The sequence below is a fragment of the Zea mays genome, chromosome 3 (assembly GCF_902167145.1).
Source record: "Zea mays cultivar B73 chromosome 3, Zm-B73-REFERENCE-NAM-5.0, whole genome shotgun sequence".
NCBI lineage: Eukaryota > Viridiplantae > Streptophyta > Magnoliopsida > Poales > Poaceae > Zea > Zea mays.
The window spans coordinates 158,364,046-158,373,967 of record NC_050098.1 but is presented as its reverse complement, the minus strand read 5'-3'; positions in this window follow the sequence as shown (position 1 = coordinate 158,373,967).

Below are 9,922 nucleotides of genomic sequence, written 5' to 3'. Positions count from 1 at the left end.
TTGGTGATGTCCGGTTGAGCCAATACCGGAGTAGTGGTTAATAATGTCTTCAATTGTTCAAAAGCTTCATTACACTTAGAAGACCAATTGAATTTAATATCATTCTTCAATAAACTTGTGATTGGCTTCACAAGCTTAGAAAAATCTGGTATGAATCTGCGATAATATCCTGCCAGTCCAAGGAAACTTCGGACTTGATGAACAGTGGTTGGGGGTTTCCACTACAAAATGTCCTTGACTTTGCCGGGGTCTACCGCAATCCCTCTGGCATATAGAACATGTCCCAGAAATTGAATTTCCTCCAGCCAAAACGCGCATTTGCTGAACTTGGCATACAACTGATGTTCCCTCAGGCGTGTTAACACGATCCGTAAATGTTGAGCATGCTCCTCTTCATTTTTGGAATATATTAGAATATCGTCAATGAAGACCACCACAAACTTGTCTAGCTCGGGCATGAATACCGAGTTCATCAAATATGTGAAGTGGGCCAGAGCATTTGTTAACCCGAAAGACATTACCAGATATTCAAACAACCCATACCGCGTAGTGAATGCGGTTTTTGGTATATCCTCGGGCCGGATACGGATCTGATGATAGCCGACCTGAGATCAATTTTGGAGAATACCCTCGCCTCGGTCAATTGATCAAACAGAATGTCAATCCTCGGAAGAGGGTACTTGTTCTTGATAGTGACCTCATTCAGGGGTCGATAATCCACGCACATCCGTAAGGTTTGATCCTTCTTTTTGACGAATATGGCTGGACAACCCCATGGCGACGAGCTTGGCCGGATGAATCCTTTCTCCAGGAGGTCTTGTAATTGAATCTTCAATTCCGCCAACTCATTTGGAGGCATACGGTACGATCTTCGAGAAATGGGAGCCGTACCGGGCTTTAACTCAATTACAAACTCTACATCCCTTTCAGGTGGCAATCCCGACAAATCCTCGGGAAAGACATCGGGAAACTCGCACACTACCGGAATATCCTTGATTTCTGGTATCATGACTTCATAAATTCTGCCAGTAGTTTTGTTTGGAATGGGGATGGGCAAGAAAATTTCTTCTTGATTGTGACTCAACCTGATGGTTCTTTGATCAGTATTGAGTGTTGCTTTATGCTTGGCCAACCAATTCATACCTAGAATAACATCTATGTCTTGGCCTTTCAGAACGATCATATTGGTAGGAAAGTCCCGTCCGGCCAATGATACGGGCACTTGATAGGCCACTTCTCTAGTAAAGATTTGTCCCCCAGGTGAGTGTATTTTAAACCCCTCTTTTGATTCATGGCATGCAATGTGATGTTGCTCCACAAATTTCTTGCTAATGAACGTATGCGAAGCACCAGAATCAAAAAGAATGACTGCAGGATGATTGGCCACGAGGAACATACCCATCATTACCGGCTCTCCGTCCGGTGTAGTGGCCACTTGTGTATAATATACGTGTCCCGTCTTCTTGAGATTTTTGCCCTTAACATTTCCCTTGCTTTGAGATGAATTCCCCGATCCTTGTTGATTATTCGACTGATTCTGCTTGGGATAGGGGCAATCTTTGATGAAATGCCCAGACTTGCCACAATTGAAACACCCGGTTGAAGAGCTGGGCAAAGCAGGGAATCGAGTGCCCGGGGCACCCGGCTGACTTGGGGCAGTGGGGGCATTATTGGGACGAATAATTATTGGCTGCTTGAAAGGGAAGGATGGTGCACGTGAACGATTCTGGTTAGAAGGCTGGAGAATAAACTGTTGCCTTTTTACCGGGCCCTGACTAGGCCTATCACCTCCAAATCCCTTAGACTTTCCGACACCTGCATACTTTGCTTCCACAGCCAAGGCTGTACTGACAGCTCTTCCATACGTAAGATCTATGCAGGTTGCCATTTTTCTCTGCAGTCGATCATTTAGACCCCTCATAAAGCAATTCTTCTTTTTCAAATCAGTGTTCACCTGATCGATTGCATATTGTGACAGATGATTGAACTTATTGAGATACTGATTAACAATATCTCCTCCTTGCTTTAGCTTCATGAATTCTTCTTGCTTCATATGCAGAACACCTTCGGGTATATAGTGCTCGCGGAAGGCCACTTTGAATTCTTCCCAGGTTATTTGGTGATTGGTCGGTTGAACGGCCACGAAATTTCCCCACCAAGTGCTGGCAGGGCCGTGTAGTTGATGGGCTGCAAATAAAGGCTTCTGGGTCTCCGAACAACGTAGAAGTCCGAATTTTTGTTCAATCACTCGAAGCCATTCATCGGCTTCCAACGAATCTTCAGCTTTAACAAACAAGGGTGGACATGTCTCCGAGAAGTCCAGATAAGAAGTTTCGCGGGGGCCCTGTTGATAACCTCGCCCACCTTGCTGCTGGAACTGTTGGCCCGCCATCTCTCTCAGAAAGCGGGTATTATCAGCAGTCGCGTTTACTAAGGCGGCAATCGCCTCAGCCAGCGTGGGAGGAACAGAAGGTGGATTTGGTGTAGATTCCCTTCCACTAGAGGGTCCCGCTGCATCTTGGGATCGGGTCTTGGACGGCATCTGTGGCAACAAACATTTGAACACAAATATAATATGCCAAAGACAAAACCATCCAATTTACATTACCAAAAAGAGTAATATACAGACTCGATTTTACAACAGGATACATTACTCAGTATACAATAGCATTACTTATAATACAATAGTACATCCTACAATATACTATTTCTATTTCTACAACTATACTACTATTCCCGCTTCTGGTTGTTCCTGGCAGCCTCGTCGTCGGGTGTGGGAGACCATTCATCGACCAGCCTCAAAGAAGGAGGGGGCTTGAAAAGGTCTAGCTCACCACCAAGCACTTCTCCCGCAACATGCGAGGGTCCGGCTTCCGACCCGACAGGATCCATAGGGGCACTGGGATGTAGTTGCGAATACAGTACATGGACTTCCTCATGTAGGGTATTGCAATACGCCTGCAGGTTGTCCATGGCAGAACTCAGTTCCTCGACTCGGGCTCGAGCCTTTGCTGCCTTAGCCCAAGCCACTGAACGAGACTGTACCGCCCAGTCGAGCGCTAAATCCCGATCAGCAAGCTGATCCTGCAGACGACGGATATAACTCCTTAATTCGTTTATCCTATCGCCATCCGCGACCCACATACTGGTCCTGCGTTGTAGTTCCGTTTGAAGTTGATTCACACGGGCTTCGAGATCCCCAATTGGATCATTGCTTCCACTACTACTATCCTCATCCCGCGGGGCAAGTTGATGACGAGGTACTCCAATTGGGCCTGTTGACTTACGTGCAGTCTTCCTCGTGCGTGGCGGCATTTCTCTAGGGGGAAAATTTTATTAGTATAATTCTTAGCATGATGCATGTGTAATTACAGAATCATCCTTAGTTGATTCATACCTTCTATACATTGCACTCCTCCTATCTGGTCTTTCATAAAGATTCTTCAGATATGGGGGATAAGAATAGAAGAAATTTTTCTAGGCGAGTTTTAGAAAATCCTTTTGAAAATGCCTCATAATATCTGCGAAGAAGGGCTACGCTCCGATACCAGCTGTGACGGAACCTCCCAAGTCATTAGGCCCACCTACAGTTGTCCTTGTCTAACAGACATCACACAACCCTGTAGATGTTCCTAAATCACTTGACAAGTTCGGTATCTTTTCTTACCTTTCCAGGAACGTTTCACCCATCTTGTAGATATTACAGAACATCGGAGATATCGAAATGCGGAAGTGATTACATAAACTTACATTTATTTAAAAAGTATGATTAAGTCGCTTATATAGACCAAAAAATATAAACAAGTGCAGAGTAATATTATTACATAACCAGGGGGGCAAAAACTCCCCCCGATGAGTTTTACATAAAAGTTTTCCTATGGAGGACCAAGTCCTCCCGCATCTTTACTCTTGCTTTTCCTCCTGAGGAACCACCTTGGTACAGAAGCAACAGAATCTGCTACTTCCTCACCTAAAAACAACGAGGGAATAAACCCTGAGTATGGAATTACTCAGCAAGTCTTACCCGACTAAAGAAAAGACTCTCAAGGATATGCTGGTTATAAGGGAGTCAAGGTAAGGTATTTCAAGATCAATGACTCTATTGTTGCATAAACGCTTACTAAAAGTGGATCCTTAAAATCCAGTTTTATTTTCAAGTTAGGTAAACTTACCTACCTCTAGATTTCTTTCTAACCTAGTTCAAACACTTATCCTGAACTAGCCAAGTTCTTAATTCTTCCTTCATCTTCACTGGATTGCTACGTGTAGGGTAGTGACCAAGTCTTCATAACCGCGAAGGTACGGCGATCCGAATCGATTATACTCAGCTGAGGATCTCCGATCACACGACATATGTAGCACTTAACCCTTGCATATGTCAACCCGCCACCGGGGTTCTTAAGACCAGATCAGGTTCACGCAAACCGAGAGCACAGATACACCACTGTCCAGCCTCTTGCCACGGAGGGTACACGCTACTCTCGCCACCGCTCCACACCCATTTCGTGTTATCTTATTCTGGCCTTAGTCTGCCCGAAGCAAGGCTTACCCATGACGAGGCATGTGACCAGTTAAAGGGTCCTCGATCATCAAGCCTACATCGACAAGGTCCTTAATCGACTCAGACGGAGACACTACACCGAGACTCTCTTCTCGTGCAAGTCACCCGCTCGGTCTCAGCTTAATCATTTAAAACCCAAAGTTTGGTACCTGGCAGAGGTACATCTTTTCTGATGTTGAATCCATCACGGCCGTGATGGATTCACCATCAAGTTTTATTTTCGAAAACATCCCACCCACTTTTGCCACATCAACTTTTGTAAAAACAAAACATTTTGTTTTTCTAAAGCAATGCTAAGCATAAAAAATCTTTTGTAAAACAGGTGATCAAGGAAGGTAATCAAGTTCAAGGAAGGTAATGCAGGAATTGTTTTAGCAATCAACTCCTATCACCTAATGCATCAAGCAAGTGAAAAAGATTTTTAAAACACAAGGAGGTGGCAAATGCACCGGGGCTTGCCTTCGTTAGTAGGTGAGTCTGACTCAGGCCCATAGATGTCAAAATAAAGACAAGATCCTGCCTGAGAGTCCGAAGGTGGTGGTGCCTTCCCTTCACTCACTTCAACTTCTTCTTCGTTTTCTAAACATAACCATATATATGTATAAGAATGAATGTTATGTAATGCTCATGAGAGTGCAAAGATAATATAAACTTATTATCTAAGTCTTGAATACAACTTTCCTTCATGGAACTCCGAGAACCTAGGGTTTCCGGAGTCAATAAAGGAGTTCATAGAGCAGGGGTGGGGGTTTTGGGGTTCTAAGTATCAAACAAGGTCCAAATCAGCCCAAATTCTACCCAAGGCTTCTAAATAATGTGTGGAGTTCATATAAAAAGTTTGAACATTTTTGGCATTACTATTAATTCTCTGAAATTCCAGAACTATTTCTTTAAGCTATTTTAAATGCCCCAAAATTCCCTGTTTAAACTAAAAATCATGAAACTATTTTTATTAAATACTAGGGAAAATAAGAAGTCTAGGAAAATTGGTTTGACAATTTTAAGATTTTTCTACAATTTATCACAAATTTCCAAAGCTCTACTAAAAAAGAAAAAGAAAAGATTTAAATAGTGGTGGGCTGATTCTGGCCCAGGCAGCCCAACTCAGAGGAGAAAGCGCGCGCGCGCCCGCGGTGGAATTCTTGCAGAAGGGCCCTCGGGGTTCTGGCTAACAGGAAACATGTTCTTTTACTATTCCTATGTGTCGCTGACGGTTTACAGAAAGCCCCTTCGGTTTCTATTTCTTCGCACGGGCAAGTCCCCGACGGTGTTGAGCGCGGTCGAAGTCCGGCGAGCTCCTGGACCGGCCGATTGGGGCTATGACCGGCACTCCCGAGCGGCGGACACTAAATCAGACCCATCCTAAGCCTTTTCCCCAACTTAATTTCACAATCGATCAAGTGATTTGTTCTGGCCACGGTGACTGCGAACGTTGCGGATGGATGAAGGTGTTCCCGGTGATCCATGGCGGCTTAGTTCAATCAAAGGGGTCAGGGAGCATGAGGAGAGCCTAGGGACGCTAGAACAGGCAACGGTGCAGCTTGAACTAACCTGAGTTGAGCTGGCCGCGACGAACGGATCTTCACGATGGCGGAGAAAGGATTTGGGGGAAACAAGGAATTCAGGCACACTGGTGATCGATTGCTAGCAATTCTTGGTGGCTGGGTAGCTGATGACCTTGCGGAGCTAGTCACGGGCTCAATTTATAGGGAGAACGGGCGGTGGCCGCAAATTTGGACGAGACGCGCGGCGGTCGGATGTGGAGAAGAATACTGGCGCGCGTGAATTGGTGTCCCATGTCGTGGCAACCTCACCGGCGTTGATTAGACATCAGTGGGGAGTTACGGCGACGCGGTGGAAAGGTTGAGCCACGCGGCGCACGGCCGGGAGGCGGCGGTCACCGGTGAGCTTATCTGCTCCAGCCGTAGGGTAGAGGGGGAAGCACGAGGGGGGGTCACCGGAGTGGAGCCCAGCTCACCGGCGGTGAAGATTCCCTTACCCCGCGACGTTATCCGTCTACCTGAACATGAATCTGGACGCGAGTGACGTGAATCGCAGCGGGGAATCGTCGGCGGTGAGGGTTACTGAAACAGATGCAGTCAGGCTACTGTACCATGAAGAGGATCTTCAGAACGCCTGACAGAGCAAGTTTAGATCAAATTTTCTCTAAATTTTCTATGGAAACATCCCCAAGTCTCTGCTTCAAAGTTGTAATGCTATACACCAGCTACAAATTTGTTATAGGAATCATGCTTAAACTCGCACTGGATCTGAGTTGAATTGGCTCTCAAACTTGGATCCAAGTCACTATTAGTCTGAAATTCAGACAGTATTAGCTTGACAGCCTGACTTCAGGCTTGATTATCTCTAATATTTTCTTAACAACTATGCTCACACTTTTAAGCAAAGTTGTTATCCTTAGTTTGGTCTACAATTTTGATGTGGTGCCCTAGGGCAAAAACCCTATATTTTAAAAGTTGTAAGGCTCCAAAGTTGAGCTCACCAATCTGAAATTCAGACTTAGGCTGAAATCACAACTAGGGGCCTTTTTGCAAATGAATCCAAATCTTATGGTTTGGCTTCCAAATTCACACCTTAGTGAACCAAGTGACTTAAGATACTTTATTAACTTGGTTTTTGCACTTTAGTCCAAAAGTGGACTAATTTTGCACATAGGCCCCTAGGTTTGGACTTAGGGTTTTCTAGGGCTTCATTTAGGGTTTCTGGTAGCTTAGGGGTATAAATGTGATTCAAGTTTATTCCTAGGGTCATTTTATGACTTTTCCCCTAAAGCTTTTGGGTTTCCTCAACTTGGGTTATGTCTTACCCCTTTAACCCCTCTTTAGGGTTAAGTTCCCTATCCAGGGTTCTATTTGCAAAACACTAGAACAATACAACTTGTTTGAAATTTTCACCTAGTGAATGCACTCTAGGTAGGTCAAACATATGTAATGCCAATGTTTATGATGCCATGCTCAAGTTTTAGTTACAGTAACACCAGAGGTGTTACACGCCAATAGTCAAGGGTGATAAGTTTTGGAATCATCAGTGTCCCCAGAATTAGTATCAGAAAGATCAGATGAAGTCAGTACCATATGCTTCTACTATCGGAAGCATTATGTATGCTTAAATGTATATTCGCCCTGACTTAGAATTTACTATCGGGAATGCTTTGGAGATATCAGATCAACCCAGACATAAAACACTATAAAGCATACAAGAAGGCCCTAAGGTACCTCCAAGGTACCAAAATGGTCTCATGCTAACATAACAGAAGATCTAGTTCGCTACAAATAGTTGGCTATGCAGATGCCGATTGAGGAGGTTGTAGAGATACACTGAAGTCCACTTCGTGGTATGTATTTACACTCTCTCTGGGAGAGTTATTTCTTATAAGAGTTGCAAACATATAGTTAGTGCATCATCAACAATGCACGCTGATTTTGTAACCATGTATGAGGCAAATGGGCAGGCAATATAGATGAAAAAACTCATACCCGAATTAAGAGTGGTTGATAGCATAGAGCGACCACTAAGAATTTACTGCGACAATGAGCCAACGATATTTTACTCCTATATATAACAACAAGTCAAGCGGCGCTTCCAAGTTCATTGACATTTAGTGTTATCTTGTTGAGGAGTAGATTCAGGATCAAACCATAAAAGTTGAGCATAACAGAAGATAGCAGTGCTAGCGGATCTGCTCACAAAAAAGTCTTCCACCCAACGTGTTAAGACAACACGTAGAGACATGGGTTTAAGAGAGTGCCTATGATCTTGAATCACAGGGGCTATAGATTGCAACATAGTAAAGTCCTTTCATTCTGAAACAGGGGAGCATGTTGTAGTCAAATGAGTGCAGTGATATGATACTTAATCAGCCATTGTCACACTTTGGTCTCTACGTGTAAACTTGTTGAGGGATGGAAACCAGAAATGTTGAGTATAAGGGATGTAGAGAACAAAGGAGAGATTGTTGGGTTTGTCCTCTACAGCCGGTCATCAGTGCCTGGATTGGGCTTAACCAACTATCCATCTCCTTAATCGGGCCCTTGATTGGGAGGACCCACACTAACCTCAGTTGGAGCCCCCGGTCACACGACGTTATATATAAAGGATTAAAGGGTCGCAGGAAAAGCTAATGTGAGTACATCACCCTAAACCCTAATCCAACAGAGAGGCCTCATCGCCTAAGCATCAGAGTGACTAGAAGCGCGACAACCAACTCGACGGCCCGGTTCCTAGTGCCTGTTTTTCCTGCAGGACAATGGAGGTGACGCCGGTGACAGCGGCCACGCTCCACCAACACCAAGCCAGGACACGTTAACACAACAACAACAAAGGTATGTTTCCCTATTCCTCTCAGTAGAACAGATCTACTCGTCATCGAGGATTTGCAGTTATGGATTGGTATTCTAGGGGCTTAGGAATCGATCCTAGGCACCATAGAATCTAATAGACTCATGATACACCACCTCATTTTGGATGAAGTGGTTCCTCGAACCAAACACCTCCTAAGATCATGAAGAAATAAATTGAAGAAAAGATTTTGAGGTGTCAGACCATATGACAGAACAAACCTTAGCCCAGCCTCTACAGGGACCAACAATGGAGCGTGGCGTCGGTTCATGCAGTCAAACTGCTCATGTTCACAAGGGCATTGGACCAAAGGAGTCTAATGGTCTCTAATAAGGTCTCAGTGAGGTTTTCATGGCGTCAAACTGGTCTAACGAAGAGCCTCAAACTATACGCTACATGTGTGGTCGGACGGTGGTGCAGAATAGGTTTGCTGATGGTTTCTGCTACTCGACATATAATAGGATTTCGATAATTTGATGGCATTAACTCTTTCTTTCTACAGATTTTCACTCGAGGGAATTTTGGATCATTTTGATTCCTCCCTCATCTTTAGAAAACGATCACATGGCCCTATTTCTTTAGTGTTTCTATTTTTATCTTTATTTTGGTTAATTTTTTGAAAAATCATTATAAGACATCGAAATATCATAAAATGAAATTCAATTGTACTGTACTCAACTTGAATAGATGTACACAATGAATGTATGATTTAATATACTTTAATATAATTTTTATTGTAACTTCAAATCTATAGTTGCGGTTTTTGTAGTCCAGTTATGATAAATTCTTATGATGGGCTAATAATTGCATGCTTGAAATATAGAAAAGTCATGCTTATTGGACCATGTATGACTGAGTTATTTTAAATTTCTATTACATCTCAAGCATAAAATTACCATCCCACCATAAAAATATCACTACAGCTGAGCCACAAAAACTACAACTATGAATCAATTTCAGGAAAGTGTAGATCCAAACTTAAAACAAAAAATTCGTACAAAG